Source organism: Delphinapterus leucas, chromosome 13 (assembly GCF_059928025.1).
Source record: "Delphinapterus leucas isolate spDelLeu-1000000601 "Yukka" chromosome 13, BTC_Dleu_Yukka2, whole genome shotgun sequence".
Taxonomy (NCBI): Eukaryota; Metazoa; Chordata; class Mammalia; order Artiodactyla; family Monodontidae; genus Delphinapterus; species Delphinapterus leucas.
In genome coordinates this window covers 52,298,465-52,318,446 of record NC_143141.1, presented here as the reverse complement: position 1 = coordinate 52,318,446, position 19,982 = coordinate 52,298,465, and positions in this window count along the sequence as shown.

Genomic DNA, 19,982 nt, shown 5'->3' with positions numbered 1-19,982 from the left:
TGTGTGTACATTCATCAGTGAATCTTATGGTGATAGCAGAAGATTTCTAGAGGCTCTCTTAAGAGTCAAACCCTGTTTTTTTTTTGTTTGTTTGTTTTTTGCGGTACGCGGGCCTCTCACTGTTGTGGTCTCTCCCGTTGCGGAGCACAGGCTCCGGACGCGCCAGCTCAGCGGCCATGGCTCACGGGCCCAGCCTCTCCGCGGCATGTGGGATCTTCCCGGACCGGGGCACGAACCCGTGTCCCCTGCATCAGCAGGCGGACTCTCAACCACTGCACCACCAGGGAAGCCCTCAAACCCTGCCTTTTACCTGGACTCTTAAAACCCATTGATTGCTACCAGTGTATATGACCTGATTAATTATTTAGTTTCTTTAATTTTACGTTTGTGAATTTGGATCTTATCTTCAGTTGGGCCACAACGTTTCCACTGGATCATGGTTTTCCTTGGGGTGTCTTCTGTGGGTTTCTAATTCAAAGACATGTTACAATTCTTATTCTTCATGCATAAGTTTTAAAACAAAAAGTCCTCTGTGCCCACCCCTTACACACACACACACACACACACACACACACACACACACACACATCTAAACTGAGGGACTAGATTATATGTTGCAGTAATCCCCTTTGCAGTTATCAGGTTTAAAGTAACTACTGTATCTAGTCTAAGAAACATGGACAGATATAGATCTCTTTATTTCAGTAAATATGCAGAGGGAAAACTATCAATATGTGTTTAGAATGGAAAAAATATCACAACATAATTTAGTGATAAAAGCTCTTTATTTTAAAGTATGACTTGCTGTGCTGTTTCTAAACATAAATTGTTTCAACTCTCTGAGCAGTAGTTTCCTCATCAGTAAAATGAGGATAAGGGCACCTCACTTTATAAGATCTGGTGAGGATAATGCCAATATCTAATTTTGAGTGTCTGCTCCATGTGAAACAGTGCTCCAGTGCTTTACTTACATTAACTTAGTTTATCCCTCACAGGAACCCTATAAAATAGAGTCTAGGATTTCACTCATTTTACCAATGAGAAAAGTGAAGCACAGAGAGGTTAACCAAGACAGTCAAGGTCACACCTAGCAATATAAGAGCAAGGAAGGATTCAGACTCAAGACTGTGATCTTAAACACCTGCTACACTGCCTCTCATCAAATGATCAAATATGCCTAGCACACTTCTTGGCACAATGCAGATGCTAATAAATGTTAATTCCCCTTTTAAGAGTTTCATCAAGAGGAATTCAGGAAACTAAACCGTCAACTTTGGAATGTGGTAATGTCTTTCCCTAATGACAAATACTATATGAAATATCTTAATGAAAACCGGTGAGGTGTTCTTAATATTACTATCATTTTTGTTTGTGGGTAAGATGTGAAAGGATTCCTACTGATATGAATTTGAGGCAATTTAACACTTGTCAGAAGAATCTAGTATTTTTTTTTTTTTTTTTAGGAAGTGGAAACTAGGATTAATTCCTCTGCAATGGACCTTAGGGCATCTACCAATTTTAGGCTACAGTAGTGTGTGAAGAATTATAACTCCTGTCCCTTGCTACTACTCAGAACAAATGAGATAATTGTGAAATCAAGGTGTTTATGATTATGTCTGATTGGGAGAATTTCTGACAACCCAAATATGGAAACATAAATAATATCTCATGCCATAAACTGGTTAACTTTTTGCAACAATGAAAATGGAAATGCATGATCATCATAAACAAATATATTTCCATAGGGTATTAAATATTAATGAGCATTCTAACTTGGAAACTTGCTCTACACTAAAAATAAATGAAACTAAGTGATAAGATTTTTTTGACGGAGAAATGAATACAGAGACACTCTGTGTTTATTGCTGCAATCATAGCTTGTGCTTTAACATTAGGAGATCAGTGTAAACACCTACTTTCTCAATTAACATTAGGCAAAGTGGAGGCTTTGAGATACCCATGAATTCCAAGACTGATATCAATTTGGAAGGGTGTTTTAACTTTACAGATATGTGATTGAGAAGAAATGCATGGTAATAATGAAGGAATATATGAGTTGATATGTATTAAATACTTTTCCACTAAAGATGGTAGATAATTTAAAAGAGCAAGAAGATTTATCATTTTGAGGGATTTTCTATTTGCTGTGATTCAAGTGATCAAAATGAAGCCATTTTTTCTACTGAAATATGGTATCACTAGGGAGAGGTTAGATTACATGATATTCTCAACTAAATTTCAGATTAATAGTGAATTCCTCTAACCAATTACAGTATCACTGTTGCATAACTGGAATGCTATTTAGTTTACAACTTATTTATTTTAATAATATATACAATCCTTGTAACTTGGTTTGTGGTTAAATGTCTCTAGCTGGTTTCCTTTGTATGAACCGATATGAGTTTCTCATGAACAAAAGTTGATGAATAGTTCTTGAACATGCTGCTATGTAAACCTCATTTTCAACACAGCAACTAGAGGAATTTTTAAATGCAAGGAAATGCAATAAGTCTGGGTCTTTGGACTCAGCTATAGACTGGAACAAACATACTGGAACTTTCATGTAGAAAAATCCCAATAATTTCTCATGAAGTTTACTAAGTTACTTTCAGGAGAAATAAGCAAACTCAGCATGTTAAATACTTTTGTACTACTTGAAAAAATCTTCGGCATAGTAAAATTAGGCTACTTTCACATGAGTATATAATTTTTCAGTAATAAGAAGATAGACTGTGAATTTTTTAATGCTACAAATTATTTGAATAATGATAATTATTAAGGTATCAAGCTACAGTAGAGAAAGCACATGGATAGGTACTTGAGAATAGTAGTTAAGTTCTAATCAGTGCACCTGCTAGAGAGGTTTCAATGTGGGACCACTGCAGTGTGTTTGATGAGCAGTGTTCTTAAATCTAGGGCACCACTAACACCTGTGTATGTTCTGTCATGCCTACCCCCAAACTTCCTTCACCCCACAATAATGAAAAATCTCTCTGGAGAAGAATAGCAGCTACTAAACTAAGTTTGTGAGAAGCCCCTGCCTGGGGTGTTATTTCACTCACTGATTAGTTACATATTTGAGCCTGTCTTTGTTATCCCCTGTAAGAACTTAGTTCTCCTCCTGTCACCGAACTTTGTCTCTTTATTGCCCCTGCACCTACCCCCACCCCCACTTACAGTCAATCCCTTCCATTCCCAGCTGCTAGACTTCAGGAAGGGAATTTTCTCATTCATCAGAATCTAGCTTTATGCATATTTTCATTGGGTCCCTGCATCCAATTTGTTTAATTTAACCAATCCAGTTTAATTTCCCTTACTGTGGCTTTTGAGGGAAGAGCAAGAGTTGTGCTGGAGTTATAGATGCCAGTGAGATTCAAGCCTTATTGTACCTTTGCTTCATTTCAGCTTATTTCTGCCCCCAGAAATCTGTGGAATCAATTCTTTGTGCTGGCATATTGAAATATTTTGTAGTTAGCTTTTAAGGCACATCCTGTGTGAATTGTTTGTTTGTTGTTCGTTTGTTTCCCATCCTAACACAAACTACTGCCCCCCCCATTTCGTGTTTTTTGTTTAGACTTTTTTTTTTTTTTTGTGGTACGCGGGCCTCTCACTGCTGTGGCCTCTCCCTTTGCGGAGCACAGGCTCCAGACGCGCAGGCTCAGCGGCCATGGCTCACGGACCCAACCGCTCCGCGGCATGTGGGATCTTCCCGGACCGGGGCACGAACCCGTGTCCCCTGCATCGGCAGGCGGACTCTCAACCACTGCGCCACCAGGGAAGCCCTTTTGTTTAGACTTTTGAAGCTACTTGTGAAGCAGAATTAACAAGAGTTTTATTTTTATAAGAGCTTTTCTCCTGTTGAAAGAAAAATAACAGTAAAATGGAGATGAACTAAAGCCTAAATTATTTGCACTTGATCTAGACAACCCATTGAACGAGACTATAGTACCATACTAGGCAATTAAATTTTCTGTAAATCAAGGAGAGCAGATGGAAATGACTAAGCAAGTCCAGCGTGTGACATACATGAGTGAGGTAAACGGAAGTGGGGAAACAATGAGAATGGGTTGGCACTGTGGCCAAATAAAAATTGCATACTTTTCCAAAAAGGGCATCTACTCCCCAGCCCTAGCAGATTGTGGACAGGTGGGTCCAATGTTGCCAGGTCATATGATTTTTCAGAAGCACCTGGAAATCTGGAATTTTATATAAAAGCTATTGATTTATAAAATCATATATCATTAAAAAATAATGATAACCTCCACAACGACAAAACTGTACAGGACAAAACAGACTTCTTCGCTGCTTGGAAATGGCCCATGGGCTGCCAATTTGTCACCTTCACATTTATGTTCACACATACACATGCAAACTCACACTTATGCATTATTTTTGTCTGAGTTCAATATTTCAAAAGATGTGTTTATATGTTCTATATCCAGCTAAGAATATAAAGTGAACAAATAGATATAATCAAGATTAAAGTTTTATCTATTGGAATCAGGAAGATGATTTTCTAAGTAGCTTGGTATATGGGAAGAAACACTGGATTCTGAGTTACATATGTTTCCTAGTTCTAGCTTTGTTATTAGCTTTGTTTAATGTCCTAAGCAAATCTCTTAGCTTCTCTAGTTTAATGCCTGCTTGATATGTTGTGGGTTGAATTGCATCCCCCAAAACGATATGTTGAAGTTCTCACCCCAGTATCTGTGAATGTGACCTTATCTGGAAATAAGGTCTTTGTAGATGTAATCAAGTTAAGATGAAGTCATACTGGATTAGGGTGGGCCTAAATCCAAAGATTAGTGCCCTTATAAGGAGAGAAAGATTTGAAGACGGAGGAAATACAAGGAATAGAGCCATACAGACAAAGAAATCACAGTGATGCAGCTACGAGCCAAGGAACGCCAAAGAATGCCAGCAACCACCAGACGCTCTGAGAGAGGTATGGAATAGAATCTTTCTCAGAGTCTCAAGAAAGGACCAACGATGTTCACATTTTGATTTCAGATTTTTAGCCTCCTGAATTGTAAGAAAATAAGTTTGTGTTGTTTTAAACCATCTAGTTTGTGGTAATTTGTTATGATAGCCCTAGGAAACTAATACAGTATATACATAATAGAGAGGTTGGGAAAATATACATATGGAGAAAACTAGTATAAGAGGCAGTATGCTAGATGATTTTACATATGTATTACTTTAACCCATATAACGACCTTGAGAAGTAGACATTCCTTCCTTCCTTCATTCATTCCCCTTTCTTGTTCTTTTCCTCTCTCATTTTCTCACTCTTGTTCCTGCTCTCACTTTCTCTCTCTCTCTCTCCCCCTTTCTCTGTCTGTCTTTCAACAAGATATGGCTTAGAGATTCTAATTAACTTGTGCCCAAACTCATAGACTGCTTCTGGATGGAATGACAACCAGATGTGTCTATGACTAAAACATACATTCTTGTTCACTGTACCCTTCTGTTACAGTACTTTTCAAAGACAGAAAGCTATAAAATATAATATAAAATTATTATTCTGGAGTTTTCTTTAATTTTTAAGAGATTGAAAAAAGGAAGAGAAAAAATACCACAATAGAGAAAGCAAGAATACCTCTCCCAAATGCATACATCTCAATACATTTTAGGTAAACACAGGTCTTGAATAGGCTATCAGGATAAGAAAAAGGAATACTGTAGTTTTCTAGTCATTTAATACCAGCAGTAATTTTAAATGAAACTTTTTTATTGTAGTATGGAGTAATACAATATAGAAAACCTAAGTCTAGAGCTTGATGAATTTCAAAAGAAAGTGAACACACCCATGTGATTTTCATCAAGATAAATAATAGAATATGACACTCATATTCCTTTCAGCCATTTCCTATCCCTTCCTCCACACATGTAACAACATCTGTATTTCTAACCCCCAGACTAATTTTGGCTATTTTCCAGTGTGTATCTATACTGTAATTCAACATATTCCCCTTTGCGTCAAATTATGCTTGTGAGATCCATTCACGTTGATGCATGCAGCGGTAATTTGCTCATTTTTTAATGCTTTATTCCATTTTATAAATATATTAATATTTATTTATCTATCCAATTGTTGATAAACATTTGGATTACTTTCAATATCTAACACTTACAAACAATATGTTATAAACATTCTTATAGTTATTTGGTGCAAATATATACACAATTCCATTGAGTCCACACCCAAGTTTGTATTGTTGGGTCATGAGTTACCTTTAGTAGTTGTTGCCAAAAAGATTTCCAAAGTTGTAATAATTTATACTCTGAAAAGCAGCATGTGAGAGTTTCTCACTTTCTGGCCAACAAATACTTATCAATCATCTTAATTTTAGATATTTTAGTTGATATTACTGCTATCTCATTGTGGTTTTATTTTTTATTTTCCAGATGACTAACGATGCTGAGCACCTACTCATCAATTTATTGGACATTAGGATATCCTCTTGGAAAGTAGCCTATTCAAGTATTTTGCCCATTTTTCTATTTGATTGCCTGTTTTTAAATTTAATTGTAGGAATTTATATATATTCTGCATATGATTTATTTTACATTTATGCATATTAAAATACCTTACCCTCTCAGGGTAAGCTTGACTTTGTGTCTATTTCATGTTTGTTTGTTTGTTTTTTTGATAAACAGGAAACTTAAACTTTTCAATATTTTCCATTTTGGTTGTTTCATGTGTCCTATTTAAGAAAAAAAAATCTATGCTAAATCATTATGTTACCTTGTAGTAATGTACTTTATGCTTCAAAAAAATATGTCTTTCACATTTAGATCAACACTACATCAGGGTTTAATTTTTTTCTTGATAAAAATATCCAGTTACCTCAGAAGTGTATATTGAAAAGACCATAATTTCTTCATTGTTTTGCAGTGTCATCTTTGTTAAAAATAAAAAATCAAGTGTTAATACATGTGAAGGTATATGTATGCACTATTTTGTTTTACTGGTCTCCTTGTTTATCTTTGTTGTCTCAATTAATGAACCTTTATAATGAAATATAATATCTAGTAGCTTTTAATTATTCAACATTATGCATAGTGCCCATTGCATTTTAACATAGATATTTATTAGATTAAGTAAATTTGTTTCTAATCTCAGCCTACTAATATTGTTGAATTCCGTCAAAAGGTATTTAACATCTTTTGATACAATCATGTAATTTTTCTTTTCTCTGTTAATGTGATTAACAACATTGGTTAATTTTCAAATGTTAACCACTTAAATTGCTGTTATATGCCCTGTTTGTTTGTCCTTATTACACTTTTATTAATTTTGTTTGGTAATACTTTATATAGGGTTTCTACAGCTAAATTCATGAAGAAGAATGGCCTGTAATTTGGGAACAAGGTAGGTAATGCTGTCCTTATAAAACAAAATGAGAAGTGTTCTCAGTTTTCCCTATTTTCTTGAAGGATTTATGTAATACTGTTATTGTTCTTCATTAAATGCTTGGTAGAATATTCACTAATGAGGTCATTATATATTTATATATGATCCTTACAGATGCTCCATTTTCCCTGGTATTAGTAATTCTTATTCTTCTCTCTTTTTAACTTCATTACTCATCATAGGGAACTATCAACTTTAATCATCTTTCCTAAGAATCAATGTTTATCTTTATTTACTTTTTATTGTATATTTGTTTTCCATATAATTGACTTCTGCTTTTAAAAATTATTTTTCTCTTATTTTCTTTTTCTTTAATGCATTCATTTTCTAATTTCTGGCTAAATTCTTAAGATGGATACTCATAACCTTAATTGTCACTCTTCTTTTTTAATATCTTCTTTGAAGATTATACATTGTCTTCTTAACATGACTTTAGCTGCACCCCACAAGTCCTGATATGTGGGATTTTCATTATGATTCAGGTGAAAATATTTTTTTCATTTATAATCGAGATTTATTTTTTGATCCATAGATACTTAGATGCTTAGTATGACAACTTTCAAACATTGGAGGATTTTTTTCCTAATATTATGCATTCAGAATTCATGTTCTTTATGATATCAATCCTTTGAACTTTGTTGAAACTTACCTTAAGGTCTTGTATATATTAATTTTTTAGGCTTGAAAAGAATGTTTGCTCCAGAATTTTTGTGCATGAGTATTCTATGTCTGTTGGTTAAATCAAGTTTATTTACTGTGTAATTCATATATTATATATTCTTTATGTTCTGTAAATTTTTCTTTATGCATTTTGTTATAAATAAGCAAATATAATTTTTATATATTTTAATATATTTTGTCATATATGTATAATTTGTTGAATAAAAATATAATTGTTATATATCCTTGGTAGAGGAATGCTTTAATCAGTATGCTATATCCTCTAGTATTGCTGCTGGCCTTAAAGTTTATTTTGTCAGATATCAGTGTAGCTAACCCACTTTTCTTTGTATTAGTTTTTGTAAGGTATATATTTTTTATTTTCACTTTAACTTTTCTGTATGTTTATATTTAAAATGCTTCTCTATATATTACATTTGGTTGAGTTTTAAAACTCTATATGACAATCTTTGTTTTTACTTGGAGTTCTTTGTCTATTTATACTTAAAATAATTGCTGATATAGTTGGATATATACTATCTTACTATTTATTTTGTAATTGTCCTACCTAGTCGATTTTTCCTTTTCCCCTCCTTTTTTGAATTATATTGGATTAGTCAATTACTTGTATTATTTAACTTTTTTCCTCTAGCAGCTTTTAGTGGTTTCCTCGGATTATAGTATGCATGCTTAACTAATCATAGTCTAAATTACTATGTCCAGGGCAATGTAAGGACATTTGAACTCTTTAACTCTCTTTCCCCTTTCTGGTTTTTGTGCTATTGTTGTCTTGTATTGCATTTCTATGTTATAATCCCTATGATACATTACTATTATTATTTTATAGGTCAATATTTATAATTATACACATACTTAACTTTTCCATAGCTCTTCATTCCTTCCTTCATTTAGTTGTTTTCATTGGATTTATTTTTTTCTGTATGAAAAAGGTCCTTTGCTATTTCATTTAGTTGGGTCTACTGGTGGCAAAAATCTCAGATTTTGTTTCACAATATACTTATTTTGCTTTCCTTTTAAAAATAATATTTTAGTTTACAGAAAATTGTTTGTGAAATTATTCTTTCAGCAATTAAAAACCATCATTCCAATATATTTTGGCTTCAATAAATTATATTGAAATGTCAGTTATCATGTCATTTTGCTGATCCTTTAAGGTTATGTATCTTTTTAGCCCCCGTGGTGATTTTTAAGATTTTTTAATGTGGTACTGGGCAGTTTTACTATGATTTTCAAAGATGTGGTTTTCTTTGTGTTTTTTCCTGCTTAGGGTCTTCTTGTATCTGTGACCTGATACCATTCATAAATTTGGGAGAATTCTTGGCCAGTTTCTAATCACATATTGCTTAATTCCAGTTATTTCTCCCCTTTTTTGCTTGAACTGCAATTTTGTATATGTTAGATAATTTTACCACATTCTGTGTCTCGAGTAATTTTTCCTTTTGTTCCCATTTTTTTTTATGATGAAATATACATAATATAAAATTTACCATCTTAGCCATTTTTTCTTTTTTTTGCAGTGCACGGGCCTGTCACTGTTGTGGCCTCTTCTGTTGCGGAGCACAGGCTCTGGACGCGCAGGCTCAGCGGCCATGGCTCACGGGCCTAACCACTCCACGGCACGTGGGATCTTCCCAGACCGGGGCATGAACCCGTGTCCCCTGCATCGGCAGGCGGACTCTCAACTACTGCACCACCAGGGAAGCCGCATCTTAGCCATTTTTAAGAGTACAGTTCAGTGGCATTAATAAACACATTCACATTGTACAACCATCAACCCCATCCATCTCCAGAACTTTTTCATCTTCCCAAACTGAAACTCTGCACCCATTAAACAACTCCCCCATCACCACTCCTAACCCAGGCCCTGGCACCCACCATTCTGCTTTCTGTCTCTATGGGTTTGGCTTCTCTAGGAACTGCATGTGAGTGGGATCATACAGTATGTGTCTTTATGTGATGGGCTTATTTCACTCAGCACAGTATCCTCAAGGTTCCTCCATGTTGTAGCAGGTGTCAGAATTTCCTTCTTTTTTAAGGCTGAATAATGTTCTGTTGTGTTTATATAACACTTTTTATTTATCTATTCATCTGTCAATGGACACTTGGGTTACCTCCACATTTTAGCCATTGGGAATAATGCTGCTACGAACATGGGTGTACAAATCTTTCTTCAAGACCCTGGTTTCAATTCCTTTGGGTATATACCAAGAAGCAGATTGCTGAGTCATATGATAATTCTTGAGGTATACCATACCATTTTCCATAGTGGTTCCCAGCAATGCAAGAGTTCCAGTTTCTCTACATTCTTGTCAACACTACTGTTTTCTGTTTTTGTTTTCTTGTTTTTGTTTTTGTTTCATAATAGCCATCCTAGTGACCATGAAGTAGTATCTCATCACAGTTTTGATTTTCGTTTCCCTAATGATTAGTGATGTTCAACATCTTTTCATGTGCTTATTGGCCATTTGTATGTTGTCTTTGGAGAAATGTCTAATTAAGTCCTTGCCCATTTTTTAATTGAGTTGTTTGTTTTGTTGTTGAGTTGTAAGATTTCTCTCTATTTACTGGATATCGATGCCTTATCAGATATATGACTTGCAATAATTTTCTTCCATCAAGTAATTTTTCTTTCTCCATTCTATATTATTTTCTATGCTTTAGTCTTGATATTTTCTGTTGGCTTAATATTTAGTTTACTAATTTTTTCTTCTGCTGATTCTAACCTAACCTCATTTAAGTTTTTTTGTTTTTACTTAAGTGGTTTTATTTTTCTAGTTATAGAATTTCTATTTGATTATTTTTAGATTCTACTTTTTGGTGAAATTTTTCATCATATTATCTATTTTCTTAACATATTAATCACAATTATTTCAAATTCTGGATCTGATAACACCAATATCTGAATCACTTATTTTACTTTTTTGTCTCCTTTTTTAAAACTCTTTCTTTTTTTCTTTTACAGTCATTTGGGGTTTTATTAGGTCAAATGCCTGGTAATTGTTTGTTTGTGTTTTTTTTTGGAATACAAAATTTTAAAAAAGTTTCTTAGCTTTTCACCTAAGGTAAATTTAATGAAAGTAATAGCACAGCAGACTGCCAAAATACACTTATCTTCTATTAGATAGCATTGCCCATCAACTCTCGGTGGCCTCAGTTGCTCTTTAAGGCTTGTAAACATTTTTAAAGCTTTTTCTAGTTGTTCTTGGTTGGCACATTAGTCTATAAAAAAATTCTATCTTCGATAAAAGTGGAACCTCAGAGAGTGTCCATTCTCTGTATTATTAAAGAAAAGCCATGGCATGTCAAGGGAGGGATTTGTCAACTATGCTTTTGGAAACATGTAAGGACATGTCTGTATTCATACCAAGGCTTCATTCTTCATCCAGTAGGTACAGAGGGTAGAATGTTTTTCCTCATAGAACAGATAGCTTTATGCAGAATTTTTACTGCTAACAGCAAATTAATCCCATGTGCAAACAGACATGCTTTTCATTATGTTTGAAATTTTTCAAACATTTAAAAAGGATGCAAATGAGGCATAGTTGTCCAATGTGTAAATTATTAATGCATGCCTAGGTACATAGAACTATTTCCTCTAAAGTATAATTCATGAATGCATTTGACTTCCACATCAAAACAGAATTATTATATGACATTATCATGGTTATCATCACTGGGCTTTATTCAAAAAACACTCATCATCAGTTGAGTAAGAGTGAGCATACATTTTTCCATTTTCCATTGCTTTATTCCTCAAAGTAATGTAGGACATTCTAACAATAAAAAGCTAAATGCCTTTGAAAATATTTTCTCCAAGGTTGATAGAGTCTAGAATAACTATGTCCAGAGTTACGGGCAGGATATTTTGAAATTTGCCATTTGTTGGTAATTTTTTGCAAAGCAATTGAGGCAAATAGCATTTTCTTCCTGAGGACAGTCATTACATCTAGCTTGTTTGCCTCTCCTCAGGATCTCACAGTGTCTGCCATATGGTAGGTACACAGGCAATATTTTTTTTTTAATAAATGGATAAAAAGAAGAATGACTAGAGAATCCTTAAATAAAATATTATTAGTTAAGTTTGGGATAAAATATAAGTGAAAATATGACATAAATAGTAGTCTTAATTGTCCCTTTATAAATTACAAAAAAGGCTTGAGGCAAAGAAAACCATTTCATACCCTTAAATATTTTAAAAAGTTGCTAGAACTTTATTTTCCTGAAATGAACTAGGTTTTTGGTATAAAATATTTACTTTCTTAAATTAAGAAAAACTATATATGGCAGATATAAATTTTTCATAGAAATTTATGAAAAAAGTATTTTCTACAGTAACAGTGGAACCAGCAAAATTCTCAAGAACTTACTGTAATACTCTTTTCTCAATTTTTTTGAAAAAGCGTTTCAAACTATAGAATTATGAAGCTTGAAATGACCTAAGTAGTCTTCCTGCTCATTTCTCCACCACTGTATAGGACAATAACATAAACACTTTCTTAAAGTATCAATTTCAATTTTTAATGTCTCTGAAAATTTTACCATATAAAATGGATGCGATTAAGGGCTTTATAATCCTTATAATGCAAAAAAAAAAAGAAATTTCCTTTAGGTCCTAACCGAAAAACTTTCCTACTGACATTAAGATATGAATATATTTTTCTAAGGTGACTACTATTAAAATGCTTTGTATGTAGGCAAAATAATCTCATTATAGAAAAATCAAACAATGCACTTTTTATAGGAAGATAAAAGCACTCAGATTGTATTTCTAGTGATAATCTCTATCAACATATTGGTGAACCTCTCCACTGCAAACTGTACTCAGCTACAAACTTGCTCTTTTTCTTTTAGAGGCTTTTAAGAAATTTTCACCAACATATTGCACTGTCATCACAATGACTACGACCTCAATTAACGAAACCCTGGCTCCTTTAACTGTGCTCAGAAGGCTAACTTTATGTTTTAGACTTCGTATTACTTTTTAGTCTGCAATTCTATGCCATGTTTGAACAATTAACAATTTTCAAAAGATCCCTGCCATGTGTAGGTTTTAAAAAAGCTGTTTTAGTTTAATGAAGACAATAGTGAAACTTTGCAATAGTAAAAGAGCCAGTATGACAAAATCTGCTTCTGTGAGTATATTGTCACAACAAGTACTTAGTAGGCAATCAAATACTTGGCTTGGGTTTCTTCTTCTTGGTCATGGGGCTTCAAGAAGATTTTCTTTAGAGAAACTCTTCCATCCAAAATACAATAATAACAGCAAATAGAACCTCTGAAGACATTATTAGTTGTTGAGGAGAACTATAATTTAATCAACTCAGTATTTTATTTTTTTTTACTTTATACTCAAACCTGGATACAGGCACTCTAGTTTAGCATGTTCCTCCCCCTTAATATATCCTCCTCCCCCCCTTATTTCATTTTTTAGTACATTAGTTAATTTTAAAAATTATTGACCTAGCCATATGTTTTAAGGCACTCTCACTTCAATCTCAGTCTAGGAAAACATAAGTTCATTTGACTTCATTACATAGTAGATCTAACTAAATTTGGGGAGCATGATTGGTCTTAGCTCCAGGCAGAAACATATTTACCCAGGAGATGCAATTGGAGGGAAACAACCCATCGTGCTTGGATGTTAACATGCTTTTAAATAACTGGGGCAATTCCATTCTGCACAGTGCATAGAACCAGAGCTGTAACTAGGGTGAGGCGTTTGCCTCTGGTCCAAAAATTAAGGAGGTGCTGAAAAACTCAGTAATCAAAATAAACAATATTTTAATGCACTATTTAAAAAGATAAAATTAATGCAAAATTATCCATGATGAACAAAAATAAAAATTTAAATAAAGGAGTAAGTATTACTTATTTTACTTCTTTTAAGTATTACTTATTTTACTTCAGGATTTAATATGGCTTGGCAGAGCTCTGTATTCTGCTTTTCTTTTTTTTTTTTTTTGCGGTACGCAGGCCTCTCAGTGTTGTGGCCTCTCCCGTTGCGGAGCACAAGCTCCAGACGCGCAGGCTCAGTGGCCATGGCTCACAGGCCCAGCCGCTCCGCGGCATGTGGGATCTTCCCGGACGGGGGCACGAACCCGTGTCCCATGCATCGGCAGGCGGACTCTCAACCACTGCGCCACCAGGGAAGCCCTGTATTCTGCTTTTATTATTTCTTTTCTTTTTTTTCTTAAATAGCCCCTTAATTTTTGCAACCAAAGCAAGAGCCTCATTCACCTTATTTTAACCCAGGCCCTGCAGTGGAGGCTCTCCTTTGTCATTACTGAAAGAAGCAAAAGTTTCAGAAAATACAAAGGAAAATTCAAGCTACATAATATTTTTTTCCTTTCTGTTGTAAGGAGAGAATTTGATAACATCATTGTGCCTATGCATCCCAAAGTGGACATTATTTACTTACAGATATCCATGATCATCCTGGTACCCCCTTTCAACAAGATCCTTATTTAATATGTATAAGGCGGGGAGTCTAGGAATCGGAACCTTATAGTAAATATCAAGTGATTCTCTTGAAGATTTTCTGGAGATTGCTTCTACTGTTTTCTTTTCCTGGCCAGACTCTAACAGCCATCCACTGTTGCTTTTATCTCTCCTAGCAGAGGAAAGTGTTCTTAATAGTAGCTATGTGGTAAAAAACAAAAAAAAAACCAAAAAAACCCACCAGAGACTGTGCCTGGTTATATTCAAAACAATGCCAAAAATGTTTTTAAAAGGCTGGGCATTTTTATGTCTTTTTAAGTTTTCATGGGGCTTTCACAGCTATGTGACTTTTACTGAGTTGTACAATTTGTAAATTTAAATTAGCATACATTTGGTGTGCTGAAAATGACAATAACTGGTGAATGCTATGCTTAGTTAATTTGGAATTTAATTTTATTTACTGTGTGGGAAATTTACCATTTCAACTATTTTGCCATTAAAAAATTAATACATGAATAAGAATATATTGCATAATGTAGATCTATATGTTTATAAATTCACCTACATTCTTACAATGAGAACTTTAATATTTTCTTATAATCTCTTGAAGAGTAAATGTAGGTTTTCTAACTTCTACGTCTTTTCATATTGTATCAGCTTATTAGTGTTTATGATAATCACGTTCTAGGAACTACACATATTGAAATCACCTGGGCTGTTCACTACAATACAGATTCCTGGGCTTGCTCCAATATCTCATGATTTGGAATTTTCTAAAAGCAAATCCCAGGAATCTAAATTTTTAATCTTCATCCCCATATAACTCTGCTGTATCTTAAACCTTGATTGGGTGTTAATCCTTCTGTAGCACTCGGCATATACACTTTATGTGTTTTTGGCATAGTAATTTGGTGGGATGATCTAGTTTTCCAAGGAGCTCTGCCCACTTCCCAACTGGCCCAAATGGAGAGGAACATATGACTGCTCTTCCCCACTTCATAAATAGCAAAATAATGGAACAGCATAATTAATAACAAGAGTTGAGGCTGAACAAAAACTGTAATTTAGATTTCTCTCTGATGCTTTTCCTGGGGAGGTTATAACTTATATTATACCTTTATAGACATAAGTGTCCTATATGGGCATGAGGGCTGACATTCAGAGACAGACCAATAATCCATTTGGCTGTATATACAACACTCTTACTCTAGAAATGAACTAACAGGAGGCACAGGAAGGACACGTTCTTAATTTTCATAGTACTGGAACCAATTACTCTACTGATTACTTTCCTAAAACTAACAGTATTTAAATTTCAGCCAACTTCACCAAAACAAAACAACAAATTCCATGAGTATACTGTCATCTATGGACAACGTAAAGGAGCATTTCCATTCATGTACCTATTTAGAGGCTTTATATCATCCCTCCTTCCTTCCATATGTCTTTGTCTCTTTGTATCCCCCACCCCAATCTATCTCCCTAAACTTTATGTCTTCAGTCCCCATCTGTTTCAAATTGAAGAGTTATGTTTTACTAGTTGACTTCACATACAATTCAACATATTTAAGACATTTTCTAATGCCAAAGCTTCACATTGACCTCAGTTAAAAAGCATAATCAAAGTCAATAAATACCATTATTTCAAAGTCATGTATCCAAGAACTAATGTCTTTCCCCATGAAATTTAAATCTAGAGAAATCAGTTAAATATTACACCCACACAGACATCCCATTTGCAAATCAGAGTCTCTGTAGTTAAAGCAATGAGATTTACTGATAAATATTTCTTAATAGCAGTCCTTGCACATTTTTGTTTAGAGTCACATTGTCTATGCACTATTAAAATTCTTATTAGGTTACTCCCTTACAGAGGCTTAACAACACAAAGGCAATAAGAGGATAGCTCTAGCATACAGGAATCTTGCGGTACAAAAAAAAAAAAAAAATGATGTCATTTAATGCCAGACCTTCATGAATGCCAAAGTAATATACATGAAAGCAGAAGAGAGTCACCATGTTCCCATCTTACTACCTTAATTTAAGTATTGGTGGCAATTCATTGACTCACATCAGCAAGAGTTTCTTTTTATGATGTGTACAATTGTTCATGATGACATGCGATCATAAGTTATTTATAAAGATACTCATGATGTTTGATCATCAGACACATAGGAAACATATTTAGTCTAACGCATGAATGTGATCACATGGGTGATTTTTTTTTTGAATAACTGTTCAATCTCCTATTCCAGGGATTTTAGTTACTGCTCTAGATGAGAGATTAACTTCTGAATTTTACAAACTAGCACCCACTTTAGTTTTGTCATTAATCTCTGAAAGTCACTGATATTAGATGGCACTCTGAATAGTATTCAGAGGGGAGCGCAGTGACTCAGAAAATGTCCACTAGCCACTGCCACTCTGGTTCACTAGTCAGACAGCTTAAATGATAACTTGGGCTCTACATACACCCCAAAATGAGACTTGTTCTCTTTGTTTAAACCACACATAGTTTCAACAAATGCCCAGCATGACTTACTTTAAATAAAAAAGAAAATATTATTTAAATTCAGATAAATGCAAAAATACAATTCAAAATGTCCATGTTCCTTTACCCAACTTCCAACAATTATCAATTCATGGACGATCTTATTTGTCTGAGCAGTTTCTGTATTGTACTTTCTTATGCTCTGGGTTTTGCAAATTGCACCCCAAGGTTTAATGTAACATGTTTCTGCCTCCCCTGCACCTCATATAAATTAGAGGTGAGATCTAGAGACTTGATTAGATTGAAGCTAGAAAGTTTGGAAAATACTACTTTATAGGTGGCATTATGCATTTTACTCAAGAGATATGCAATATCTGTTTGTCTTTCTTTGGGTAATGTTAGCAATTGATGAGCATTGCTTAAATCTATTAATCTATTAGGGGTTGTAAAATAGTGATATTCTAATTTATTCAATCATTATTAGTTTATTAACTGAAATACATGCATAAAGGGAAACTTCCTCTAATCAACTATTTGTTTACCCTGTGTTACAGCTCATATAGGAAAAGCTGGGCAAATGCCTGATTGTTTCCTTTATTTTCCTATGTTTAAAATAATGAGTTGATTTTTTTCTATCATCCAAATGTCACCCATGTTTTATTTTTACTTGTTTGAATTTTGTTTGTGTTCAATATTTTTATGACTCATACATTCAAATATTTTAATGAATTTTGATCCATTGCTTTTATTCTGCTTATTGATGCTCAAATTTTGTCATCTTTGGCTAGTGGGAGTCTATTTAAATTGGTTCTCAATTACTCCCTGGCAACTCTGGTATTATTTGTTAGTTTCCTTGCTCCATAAGCTTTTCACATATATTTCTATCAGGCACTGATGATTATGTGCCAATACGTTATTTCATTACCAGTAGAGAATAGTGATATTCTAATTTTAGAGTATCCAAGAATGGCAATATTCTAATTTCATTGTTCTTTCTTCATTTATTAGTTTTAAAATACATTCTTCATCAACTCTTTGAATATCTTGATGCATAGTTTGCACTGGAAAGGCAGGATATGTATTTTTTAAATATCTTTTTATTTACTGATATTTCACATTATTAGTTGGTTCTCTAGAAAATGTCCCAAAAGTGGCTGTGGGAGATTAAATTATTGACGTTAATTCTTCATCCCACCTGTGTGGGATGAAGAATTAATGTCATGCTTTATTATTATACTTTTGAGTTAATTTTAGTAGACGCAGAGTGTTCTTTCCCCTCTTGACTTTGGGGTCAGTCATGAGAAATTACTTTGGCTAATGGCAGCCAAACAGCAATAAGCAGCTTGATATGTGCTTGTGTGGTTAGGCTTGCTTTCTTGCCTTCCGTCTCTATCATGAGAAGAACATGTCTCATCAGTCTGCTCCTGACCCAAGGAGGATGACAGAAATGCGGAGGGGATCTGGACCCCATCTGCTGCTTGGAGCCAAGCCCAGGCAAACCCAAACTAGAGCAGCTGACCTCCAGGAGCCCCACAGACATATGAACAAGAATCCATGAATTTTGCTTAAGCCACTGAGTTTTGGGTGGTCTATTTCACAAGACTATTGGTAATAGATGACTGATATAGTGACCAGTGAAGACTTTATATTATTGTGGACTGATGGATTTTAAGAGGTTTGCTATGTTTTAGTCCATTTGTTTTATTATTAGAATATTCTCCAAAGTCTCACTTTTATCCAGTAGATGTCTCTTCAAGTTGCTTCCTAAATCTATTTGATCTAACTTTAATAGTATTTGATAACTTTATTGCTTTCTGTTATAATCAGATCTTTCAGGCTCATTTGTACATTTTCTTCCCTGGACCTGTAGTCAGCCATTTCTCCAAGAAGCCTGTATCCTTTTAGTACAAAATGTTACTTAAAGCCAACAATCTTGGTGTTAGAGATGTTATTGGTGCTATGTGGATCAGCTCCTAAGCTGACTCGCTGGACAGAGGTAAAGTTTTGGGTTTTGTTTTTGTTTTTGTTTTTAAGGGAAAACATGCCATGAGTTATATGGTTATTTCCAGTTAAAATGTAAGAATTTAAGATTATGAGGTTTTACTTAATGTCTTTATAAATAATCTCTTTTCTTACATATATAACATGATTTTAGAACAATACTGATATTATTACTGAAATATGATTGCTGAAAATTCCTTGAGATTTATCGTGTAGTTATTTTTGGGTTTTATGCTATATCCCTCCCTGGAAATTCATCATCAAATTACCATCTTTAACAGTCACTTAAATAACTTTTCACTGTGTGATTAAGGCACCAACTGGATGCATTGCTCAGTTCATTTTTTCTTTGGTTCTTGGAAGCTGTTGTTTCACTTTAGCTTCTTCCTCTAATTATGTAAAGCATTTACATGGTTCTAAACAAATGTATAAAGTAAAGCATTTTCTGTGAAGTTTGGTTTCTGTCCCTGATTCCTTCAACCTATTTTCCCCTCTTAGGTAATTTATATTACTTTATTATTTTATTTTTAGGATTATTCATTTTCAAAACTATATAATTATATATCAGTACTCTGTTAAATAAATGGGCATGTATTATACACATTTTTCTTCATGACAATTTGTTGTTTACTTAATAATACATTTTGAAGGACTCTATAGAGCAGTATATAAATATATTCCCAATTTCTTTAACAGCCGTGTAGTACTCCAAAATGCAGATGAACCATAATTTACTCAGGAGTCCTCAACTGATGATGTTTGGGTCATTTCCAGTCTTTTTTTTTTTTAAGACCTATTATTTCAGCTTTATTGAGGTATAATTGACATAAAATTACAAGACATTTAAAATGTACATTGTGGTGATTTGACATATGGGTACCTTGTGAAAGGATTCCACCCATCTCGTTAATTAACACATCCATCACCTCACGTATTTATCCTTTTTGGGGGGAG